We start from the raw sequence: 12352 nt of genomic DNA, 5'->3' as shown, positions 1-12352 counted from the left end.
AATCTCTGTTCCTGTGGATCCCTGTCAAAGCTCTCCCACCACAATCCCCAAAACCAAGGTTGTGAGGCTGTTTCCTTTCATGTGGGTCCTCTCTACTACAGTTAAACATCCAGGAGGCAGAAACTTCCCAGGCTACTTTGTCATTGGTATCTGACTCATTTCCACAGGACTGTGGAGGGTGCAGGAAGCAAGAATGAGGAAGGAACAACAGGGAGACCTTCAGCATCTGTGCACCTTCATCCTGTGGCCATCAGCCAAAAAGCAGTAAATCAGAGTGGCAAAGGAGCTGCTTGGCCTAAAGTTTAGCGGAGGAGGCATGAAGGACATCTGAGAGCCATGGAGAGGAAAGGGCAGACATAGTCAGCTCCAGTTGGTACTAAAATTGTGAAGGTGGTCGTTCACACCAGGGTACAACACTAATCATGCTAAGTGAGATCTATTGGTGTCCTCAAAGACCAGTTCACACCCCCGCCCCCATAGCCCAGGGAGGGCTGTTCAGAGTTGCTGGGTTATGGAAACTTCCTCCTGTAACAAAGCTCAAATGGATGTTCTAAGGCCAAGGCAGGAGAGTACCTGCAGGGGCTAGCCTATAGGAGGAGAAGAGGGCATAGGGGGAGACCAAAGCCTCTAATCTGAAGCATGACTTGACATTTCAAGTTTCAGCAATTTGTCTGTATGCAAGGTAATAAAGTTTTACTGGTGTGCTGTACCAAAGATTATATACTACTACCAACTCTCTTGCTAAAAAGCCATGTGGGGAAAACAGAAGTAACATTTTTGTCTTGCAGATATATTTTCTGCTTCTTATGTTGTTGTCTAACGGAACGTCAATAATTTAAATTTAAATATTAGGAAATGTTACGTTAGCCCTGTCAATATATCTGGCACAGTCTGGATTGTGTACAATTCCTTGCTTCAGTTTTTGGCAAATTCACTGCTAGCTTAGAGATACCTAGCTGCTAGCTGAAATCTGCTTTAATTTGGAGAAGATGATAAAAGAAACCAAGACTATAACTTCAGGGGTTGTTAGAAGAATCCAGTGACTGCAATGGCCGTCTCGGCATATTGCAGAAGAAGAACAAGCAATGACAACAGCAACTGTCAATACTGCCCGCCTCAGGGACTACAAAATGAGTGTGTCTATTGCTTAAATAGGATAGTCATTGGTCTATCTAGGATTATCTAAGCTTTCTGGAGAAGGCAAGACTGGCTTCAGATGTTTCCAGTCAGCTTAACAGTTTTGAGGCTTTGTGTTCATTGCAAGCCCATTACTTTCAACATCCCCAGGCTGCACCAATACTGTAGCTGTTCCCTGACTCTGTAAGTCTCTGTTGTGTGCATGCCCCTGCTTAAACCTCAAATCAGACCTATGATAACATATCTAATGTCTCTCTGGATTCACAAGCATAACCTCAGCTATACACTTGAATGCAAAAATAATGCCTCTGCTTCCCTACTATGCAGGCATAAGCTAATGACAGATAACAGTGCGACATAGGAGCATGAGGCTCCCAGCCCTAACTATTCTATGATTCTATGAGTCTATGAAATAATCTAAGTATTCTTGGATATTCTGTGCTTTTATGTTATTTGGTAATAGATGTGAGCAAATACTTAAATAAAAAATGTGCCCATTAAATGACAATTGTCTCAAAGGCAATTGAAAGCATCTTCTGTATCCTTTCCTGATGCATGCTTTGAAAAATGTTCCTGTGGCATGGTCCAGACCCCAGATGGATGTGATATATATGACAAGTAGTTCATTGTGAACAATGGGTCAGGCAGAGGTCAGAGCTCTGAATCCATTACCTTTCAAAGTCACTGAGCTGCAGCTTGTGTGGAAAACACCTTGCATGTCATACCACTGGAATTATAATAGAATGAATAGAGGTGGAAAAGGTATATACAAAGCAAACAGATACAGTATCCAAGTATTAAACCTCTTGCTGAACAGGAAAAACAGAACAAGAATATAAAAGCCACACTCTGGAAGTTCTTTTACCACTAAAAGCATACGGTTCTTTGAATCGCTGTTGGCTGTGGCAGCAGAGGAAAACCTGTAGATAGGAGGAAGAATAAACAGCCACAAATGAAAAAAATAAGAATCCATATTTTCCATGCTTTATGGGCTTTATGGTCCACAGAGGACACTGCACTCTCTGCGAGAACATCACTCACAACTGAATGTGAGTAACTCCCAACCTACAATGGAACAGTCAGTCAACCCTGAGCAGGGGAAAACGATAACCAGAACACATCAGCTATGAAAATCTTTAGCAGTGAGCAGGCAGGTGCACGGTTTACAACAAAGGAGCATTGGTGCCTTGATAAAGAGTGTTATTCTCTGCACAGTCACTGACAATACATTTATTGGGTTGAAGCAGTGCTCAATACGTGCTATCAATACTGTTTAGGCAGTGGAGAAGTGCTCCAGCAGGTCCTGCTCTGTATTTTCCTGCCAGAAGCATGGTACTAAGAAGACAGCTGGCCAACTGCACTTCTGTGCTGTCAATGGAGGTCCCAGAGTTTTTTTAACTGATTAGGTTTCAGTTCACCATGGCTAACTTTAGGCAGCTAAAAAACAACCACGTTTAACAGTCCCCATGTTATCAGATGCTCTGAGTCACTTTCTGGGGTGCTTCAAACCTCTGGCAACATCTGTCCCTACTGATTATAGAAGGCTAGTGAAAATAAGGTCCTAAGGTAAAAACATTATTTTAAATCCCTTATGGCAAACGTCCTTCTCTGTTCTACTTCAGGATATCACCTCGTCAAAAGTTTCTGTGATATCCTACTCCTATTCTTACTTGCTTACTTTCAAAAGAGCAGGTCCGCTGCCTGGGGTTCTTCACTCTAAAGGATAACAGAAAAGTTGCAGTTGCACTTTGAAGTTAAGCAAGACATATTCTCTAAGTCAGCTTTCAGTGTGTGATTATGAAAATTTTTTCATCTTAGTGTCAAAGTGTTAATAAATGGGGGCATCGGATACCGAAGAGGTTTTAGCTGAAGGCCACACATGTGAAAGATAAGGCCAAAATCAAGGAATTATTAAGACTGCAAACTTGAAGTCATAACACTTTAATAGGTGATGAAGTTATTCTACAAAGACGTAAAACATAGCAAAGACATTTGAGAGCACACTCAAGATATACTTGTACCATCTTTCCATTATTGCATACTCCATTTTCTGTTACCCAAACACTCACATCTGCAGGTAGGTATGGCAATACTTTTCTGCTTTATCCTTTTATTAAGTCCCTACATCTTCTTCCTACTTCCCTCTCTTTCACTGGTCAGAGCTTAAGTTATCATAATCCATACTTTGTCACACCTCCTGATGCTCTTCTCTCCTTGGCAAAACAGGGGGTGCCAAATTCCCCCAGTAACCTGTTGCTTGCTTTCCAAACTGTGCCTGCCACGTTTGCCAGCATGCTCAGTTGAGCCTGTTCAGAGTGGAAGTAGATATGAGTACCAGACCAAAGCAAGACAGGTCACCACTTTTTCATGATGTGAGCCATTGCCTTTGTGCACCAGAAATCCAGTAGCAATCTTTCAGCATTACCTCCAGCCATAATACAGACATCCCGTGGAACAGTCTGAGATGAGATCTGAATTAACTTTTAATCTCTGCAAGAATAGATGCTATAACTAAAAAAAAAAAAAAAAAAAAAAATCCAAACAAACAAAAAATCCCCAACAAACAGAAAAAAAAAAAAAACAAATAAACAAGCCACAGTTTCCTAATCCAATACGGCTTCTAATAATATCTGTTCATAGCAGTTCAGAGGCACCCATATGTGTATCTGACTTGTGATGTGGGGGCTAGCAAAGAGAGTAACTAACACTTAGCACTGAGGGCAACAGATCTCTCCTGGAATACCCAGGAGAGAGACAGGGAAGCAGATAGATAGAAGAAATACAAGGCAATACTCAAACTAGTGATAAGGAGCCAAACTAAACCGGTTTGGTTGGTTGGTTGTTTTTTTTTTCACTGGCTGTGTTAATAGTGTATGTATATTGCCAGTTACCACCCACAAGTTGTCATTGTCATTGCTAGTCAAAAGGATCTTTGATCAGTGATGTTTTCTTGTTATTATTATTGCCATTTGGAAGACGCTTTCTATAGATATATTTTGACACAAAACACAGCTAATGTTGCAGCTTATACTTGCCACTTTCTAGGACACCCAAGGTGCTGTTTCACCAAGTTTTCTGTGACACAGTAAGAGAATCTCAGTCTAGTCTAAGTGTCTTCCTCTCAGAGGCCAAATACAGTAATCTTCCATGGCTAGAAGCACACCATCAGACAATCTTTTGCAAGTATCTCTTCAACAACATTATGTACAACACAAGGAAAAATCTTTAATACACTTTTTTTTTTCCTTTTAGTATGATTTATTTTCATGTCGAAAACATTAAAATATTCTCATTGCAATATTATGACAGCACATGAAACACAATTGATGTAGCTATGCCTCTAAACAGGGAAGAAAATACTAATTTTATAGAACAGTGTGAATATATTTTGAGCAAGGTAAAATGATATCTATGTTTTGGGGAAATTCAATAGTAATCCCATCTAGACCTGATGTTTTACTGAAATGAGATCATCAATTATTGTCTGTTTCCTCATGAGGTAATGTTTTATTTAAATTGTTTCTGATTTCTTCTGACAGTTTAGGCAAATGTAATTTTCATAAAAAGGACTTTTACTGCTTTCAGCTTGTTTCCTCAATATATAATTTCTAATAGAATTTCTGAGACTCTGGTAATTCTCTATTTTTATCTCTCTCTGATGTGGATGATGCATACTGTGGCACCTCAAACTTTTACCTTCTTGAGTTGTGATTATATGTAGTATTAGTCATCTACATTACTGCAAATTCACAGTCTTTTTAGATATATCTATATATCTACCTATATATCTCTACCCAAATTCCTCCTTCACTTTTTTGCCAAGAAAAACAAACTACTGTTTTGTTTCCCAACTCTAGAAGTAAAGGATAGCTCCACCAGTTATCATTACCATTCTCCTTAAAGCACGGCTTTCTTGTAAGTTAATATCCCCTAGCAGTCACTTTCTCTGGTACCTAACCTTGGACAATGTCCACAAAATTTGTGGCAATGTCTAGAAAGTACATGCACACTCAAAGATTGAAGAGGCAAAGCCAAGAGGAATGGTCTCTGTGCTGGACTTTATTATTATAAAATAATCATCATCATCATCACATATTTTATTTCCAAGTGAGAACAGGTGATTGAAATACAGAAATTTCTATGCTGAAGGCAAAATAGTTTAAGATCTAGAACAAGTCAATTTATGTATTTTAAATTTTATACAGCATGAGTATAAAAAAAACATGAGTGAATGCACAAAACTGTGCCTTCCAATATCTTCTGTTCCAGAAAAGGCCAGAATTTAGAGCTATTAAAGATGTACCTATCAGATACTTGGTTACAAGGTGGAAAAATACTATACTTAGTATACTGCAGTATAATTGAAGAAAATTTCACTGGAAGGAACACTGGAATCGTTGGAACTAAGGAAAAATGAGAAAATCTGTGAATAAGAAAAGACGAAAGCCAGGAAGCAGTCTGATGGTACCACCTATAAACTTCCTTTTTTGGTACAGAAGCAGGGAGACAAGAGAAAAAAATTTGCAAAGCAGTTCATATAAAAGCAACATAGACTAGGGATGCAGATCGTCTCCTGATGACAGAAAGCATTCTGTGACACCCACTGAATCACACCTTTTACTTACGATAAAAGTCACTTCATGAAGTTTCAACTCCTTGATTCCCAGAGGGATAGGCCTTGATCTTTGACCATTTCCTTAGATGCTGAAACCAGGGCTGCAATATGCTTTCATGATGCACCCTCTACAATTGCCAAACTTTCTTTCTATACTTCTATGTCATTTTTTATGTATTCACAAGCTCCTTTCAAAAATAGCCTTTTGATTGAACCTACTTTTTCCACTTCTGACCTACATATATAGCAAAACTCAGGAAAAAAAAATTACACCCTAGAATCAGTTCTTCTCAGCCTATGTGGAAAACAGAAACACGTGGTACTATATATACTCGGTAGGGAAAGTCCACATTGTCACTTGTTTCACCACTTCTGTTTTTCCAGACTTGACAATGGAAAAGCTTTAGGAGGAAAACACTTTCTAAATAAGCAGGATATATATTGATCCTTTCTCCACACCTACTACCATCTGCCCATCATTCATTTACACAGCAGCCAAATTAAAAATCATTTCTCTACATCCTGTATGCATGCAGATATAAATATGTTGGTATGATAAAAGGGGAGACAATTTGGCATCTAGCACCTAGGGATGGACAGGAGAGGTTGCTGCAGCAAGAAGCCAAACACAGAACCCTACGAAGCTGAAGTGTGAGTGGATGTTGATCTCTGATCTATCACAGTGACTTCCAGGCAAAGTACAGCAGATGTCACTTTGAACACTGCAAAAGTGTTCAGAGCATTGCAGCGTTGAACCAGTACCACTCCATATACATTTTGCCCATGAGATCAAATAATCTCAAGCTCAGCATAATGTAAGAGGCCATACGACTTTGTTTCAGACCTGCTTAACTCTCTCAAAAGGTAGTGGGCATAGCTAGTGTTGAACACAATGGCTACCTCAATAGTGCCACCTTTTTCCATTTATCACCCTTTCCACTCACTCTCAAAGGTTCAGAAGTTTCCACTAGGCAGGTTGCAGGAGAGGTGAGGAAATAAGGAATGAGCAATAAAAGACTGATGCTATAAACCCAACCTATGGTCTAAGTTACAGATATTTCTCAAAGATCTGTATGTCCTACTCTTTTTTTCTAATTTCAGCATTATATAAGATTTGAAATTAATAATAAACTAATACAGAAATTGATATTTTGATGACAAATTATAGCATGCCAAATCTGTCACTGAAACTGTCTCACTGCCTTCTTTCATTTGCTTTGTCAACCAAACCAATGTCTATTTTGTTTGTGAAATACACAAAGATTTATAAACATGATAAGCACATTTAAATATACACAGATGTCAGAAAGCATTTAGACTAGCTCCTACTCTAGTTCAGCAAATCAAATATGTTTAAACACCCACAGATGTCACTGTGTTGCAACAAGTCCTCATGCCTTATCAGTAAATCGAATTTAAACAGTTGCTTTGCCGTGGATGTTTTGATATAATTAGTGCCTCTCATGTTTTCAATAACTCTCTTCAAGCAGGAAACCCACCATAGTCAAGCTCCTCTGTCAATTCCCTATTGGTTTCAGTCTTAGCTGCTCCATTATGACTGAATTTCCTTCTCAGATGCTGGGGACAAAATAGATGTTGACTTATTAAGGGAGGCTTCTAAATCAACTCCAAATATTCTTCCAGTGATAATTTACTTGTCATTACTGCTATATAATATTCATTTGCCAGTGGAGCAATTACATCAGGGCTTTATTTGAGTAGTGCCCAGCTGAAACAGGTATGTTTTTAGCAAGCTAAAATTAAGGGACTAGAAAAATGCATGACATATAAGAAGGCATATAGTTTTGAATTATAGGTATCTAGAGTGCTCTGACAGCCCATAGCCAGCACATACAAAGGAGGAAATTTGACGTCTTTCAGCACATAGATGCCTGGGTGCAGCCACCAAGACATCATGTGTGAATTTTGAATGTGTGTGGACCAGGACAACAAGGAGTCAAGAAAAGCACTAGATGTTAATGGGAAGTTAAAATTAATCACACCTTCTATCTCTGGAGGTATTTAAAAGACATGTGGACATGGTGCTTGGAGACGTTTTCATGGTGGATTTTGTAGTGTTAGGTTAATGATTAGACTCACTGATCTTAAGGGTCTTTTCCAGCCTAAATGATTCTACAATTCCATGAAATGTGCATACACACTTCGATTAGGTGTTCTGTAATATAAACAAAATAAAGAAATTATAGGATTGATGGTTTATACCTTCAGTTAGAAATAACAAAAAATATTGTTCATCTGAGGAATACCAGTGTCTTGAATGAAGAAATCAAACCTATATATTCGATTACCAAGAAGAGATACAGTGGTTTCCTAATGAATAGGTAATGCCTATATTACCATTTTTATTAGGCACAAGTCATCATTATTTCATATCCATAAACATAGTGGACCATGCATGAAATTACTACTTTTCAAGAGAGTGAGTGGTGTTTCCTGCTGTAAAAACTTGTTAACTATCACTTAACTGCTGTGTGGTTTCTGCTAGCAAGGTTCTTTTGGACATCTTTTCCATTGGTTGAGTACAATATGGCAAAGAGAGAACATTTTTAGATAACTCATTTGTTTAACAGGAAAAAAATAACTAATACTGCAATCTAGCCCAGAGGAACCGTCATGCTCCAGTTCAACAGCTTGTTTCCTTTGTCAGGTGTCTGAAAAAATTAAAATACTGTCTCTTTGACTGCATGTGGAAGCTTAATATTTCTTCCTGATATTTTGAATCCTTTACAGAGCAACTCTTCTCATCTTCTCCCGGTCTATCAGAATGCAACTGATCGCTTTGTTCATTTTCAGGAAAATGTTATGAGTAATTCAGTGCAGCTCATGTGCTTAAAATAAATTAACTATATTAATATGAGTCAAAAGGAGAAGAAATAAGTAAATGAAGGGCCTAGTCGCAAGTTCTTTTCTATGATAGAGTCTAAAGGTAGGCTAAATATTTCTCCTGAGCTAAGTATTACCATTTACTTATGATTCAACTAACCCTCATTAACATGGGCAGCAATTTAGCAATGAAGACCATCATCTGGAGCACTGTCACCACATTAATTCACTTGTATCACCCACCACACAGGTGAACAGTATGTGCTGGTGAGGTGGACATAAGCCAGCTGACCAACAGGACCTTTCCTTTGCCCTTGCCTTGATATGTGCTCCCACCCTACATTGCTTCTCTCCCTGCTCCCTCATGAAAAGCTCATGTTCACACCTGGTGCCTCCCTGGATGCCGAGTTCCCACCTCTCACCAGTGCTTGCACAGGGAGCAAAAGCCCCACCAGAAAGAGCTGAATTCAGGGGTGCAGATTCCTACATGGTAGAAAGACCCTGCAGGCAGTGAAGGCACCACAGTAGATCTGTGGTGAGCACCAGCTCCTGAAGGTGGCTGGCAAGGAGGGACACAGAGCTTCTCAGCTCAGCCCCTAGCCTTTTCAGGGTAGACATGTTGGCATGGTGGTGGGATCAGTAAGTTGTTGATAGAGACGATGGAAGACCAGGAAGCTGTTACAGAGGAGTAATGAGAAGCAGAAGGAAGGGATTGCTGGAGGGAATCAGCCTGAGATATCTGAAAGCAGACTTGCACAGCTGCCCATGCCCCTTTCTGTCCAAACTGTCCCAGAATAACATCTCTGAAAATAAATATTTTCACAGAGCAGTCATGGGATTATGTAGTTCATTTTTTTTGGTGTGCAAATGAGGAGGCAAGTATCTTTTGTATTTGTTTAATAATACAGTGGTTAATGCTAAAAAAAAATAAATCAGTTTTAATAACTGCTGGAATAATGATCAAAACACTAGAGAGGAAAACTGAAGCTGTGTAGAGATCTGATTGAGTAAATCTGAAGGACATGCTCTTTTAAAGTCAGAAAGAGCCTTTGATGAGTTGTACCTGTAAAATTTGATCTGGTATCAAGTTGATCAGTTCTGATTCTGAAAAACTTCAATAACTTCAAATGTACCATGACCAAGTCTATTGTAAAGAGGTTAATTTCATAACCACTTGCTGCTTGGAAAGTGTGATAAATCCTTATCACAACATTATTTGAGGCACAAGGTGGGTTTCAGAACCAACATTCTTCCTTTAAGAAAAGAGATCACAAGCCTTGGGGAGCACATTGTGGGGCTATTGTGAGATAGTTTGATTCAGTGTCTCACAAACACAATTTATTGATTAATGTATTAACATTAACAAGGTTTTAATTAAGACTGTACAAAATATTTGGAAAATGGTAAGAAGAACAAAACAAAAGAAACAACAAAAAGCAACCCCACAACATTGCAATTAAAGTCACTGTAAAAGAAAAGAACCAGTGTCTTCACTCATCTTCAATTCACCACCTGATCAAGTCATTTTTTATCCAGAAACTTTATGCATGAGTTACTGTTTTGGCCAGATGAGAGGTTCCCCATTCCTTGCCATACAATTGTCTCGCTGAGCAGTTCCTGCAATGTTACAGAAAATGTGTAGAAACATAATTACACAACTGTTTTGCACATGCTTGAGTGTACAAAACCTAAGCCAATAAATGTTGTGGTTTTTATGTGGCTCCTAGCGCTATAAGGATCTATGAAGTACGGACAATAAACTCTGAGGGACTATGATTGTTGAAGATTATCTGAACAGACCTGAAAATTATCTGTGTATAATCATGCACATACAAACTGGACCTGTAAAACCAGATTTTACTTCACATCAGTTGAATCACTTTCAAACAGTTCCTGAAACCCAAATATCTGTTTATTAAAGATTTTACATTTAACATTCGCAAAAGGCAGATTTATTTTGCTATCAGGAAGAACTGAAAAGAAGCATCTTTTATTAGACTGCACCTGTGATAACAGCTTGCAATACTTAAGCTCTAAGGATGCTATTTTGTGCACACAAAGACCCACTCAAATTATTTCCTTTACTAGGGCCTAGGCAGTTACATGACTTAAACCTATTCTGACACCCTCATGAGTCACCTGGTTGCTTCAGAAGCATGTATGAGAAAAGCAATAAAGGAAACTCTAGATTTTGGCAAAAAGGAAAGGAAACAAACAAAAACCAAATATTTAAAAAGCTTGAAAAGCCCTCGCCATTTTTATATATTTTCCTTCTTAAGGTTGCTAGTGCTAGGGCAGTCGGGTAATCAGTATTCAATATTTGTATAATATACTATAATTCGTTTACAAGCTTAACTAGATTTCTGTGGGTTGAAAAAGATTCAGAATATTTTTATTATTGTAGCTTGTGTGTATGTGTGTACTTTATTTGCTATTCTTAGTATTCCATTGTTTTTTTTTTTTGTCTTTGGATTCTTGTAATGCTAATATAGATTCAGCTATTCATCACAACATTTTCGGTGGAAGGGTCACAAGAACTATATTCACTAATTTGTAAAAGGTTCCCCATCAGGGATTCATAAACAGCCAAATGTCATAAATAGCCAAACATATAATCTCTGACATACATAATCCATCAGGTTTTTATTACTGCTATCTATCAGGTGCAACAACAGCCAAGAAAATTGTCTTGACAGACTGGGATTATAAAGGAAGAGAGAGACGGATAGAAGGAGGGTAGGGGGAGAGAAGGTGAGGAAAGAAAGGAAAAGGAAGAAAGAAAGAGAGAGAAAGAGAGAGAAGAAGGAAGGAAGGAAGGGAGGGAGGGAAGGAAGGAGCAATTAGCTATCTTTTTTTATTTTCTCGGTCTAGCAATACTGATTCTGCACTGAAATTTGTCAAAATGAGTGATTTTCCTTTTCCCTTAGAATTATTGTAGACCTTTGACATTTCTGAAGGGATAGACTCAAGCACAGATGCTGAAATGCAGAGGAAATAAATACACTCTGCTAAGACTGTGGTGCAGGAGTCCAAGAGGAGACAGAAGCAGCATTACCCAGGCTCTGAAGACAGATGTCTGCTTTCCCAAATTACTTGTGCAATCAGAAAGCAGGAGAGAAATCTGATCTCCTCTTCCTGCAGGAGCACAAAAACTCTTCGTATTTCCATCACGACTGCAATCAAAGAACACAAGAGAAATTACAGGTTCTTTGCTGTGGGCTAAAATAAGCCCTGCTTCCATTGGTCAACAGGCTTAAAATATGAGGCTTAAGCCAGAATGAAAAGGACATTAATGCAGACCTCAATGACCCATTCAATGATCTGGAAGTCACTATACAGGAGAGTTTTAGTTTGTTAATATCTATCAAGAGTCATGTGGAATATGAACACCTAAGTCAAGCTGATTGAAAAGAAGTGTATGAAATGCATTCTACATATTTTTAGAAGTGGTATTCAACAATGGTGTCTTCAAAGATATATGTCTCTGATGCTTTCTTTCCCCCGTATTTTCTCTTTATGGGGAAAAAAGTGAGATACAGCAGGTGCTTTCTCTGAATAAGCAAAATATTGTAAGAAAACTAAAAGAACAATTGAAAGTAAAATATTTTTCGTAAAACTTAAAAATATTAATACTTTTCAGTCTTTCTTCAGATAATGAAATCTTAAGGAAAATTTTAATCAAACATTTTGACTGGTTGAAAAGTCATTTCCATCTTTTAAAACTGTTTTGACAGGAAATTTCTGTTAGCTCTGACC

Source organism: Pezoporus occidentalis, unplaced genomic scaffold (assembly GCF_034315485.1).
Source record: "Pezoporus occidentalis ecotype Australia unplaced genomic scaffold, CSIRO_AGI_Poc_V1 ctg34, whole genome shotgun sequence".
Taxonomy (NCBI): Eukaryota; Metazoa; Chordata; class Aves; order Psittaciformes; family Psittacidae; genus Pezoporus; species Pezoporus occidentalis.
This window is presented reverse-complemented; position numbering follows the sequence as displayed.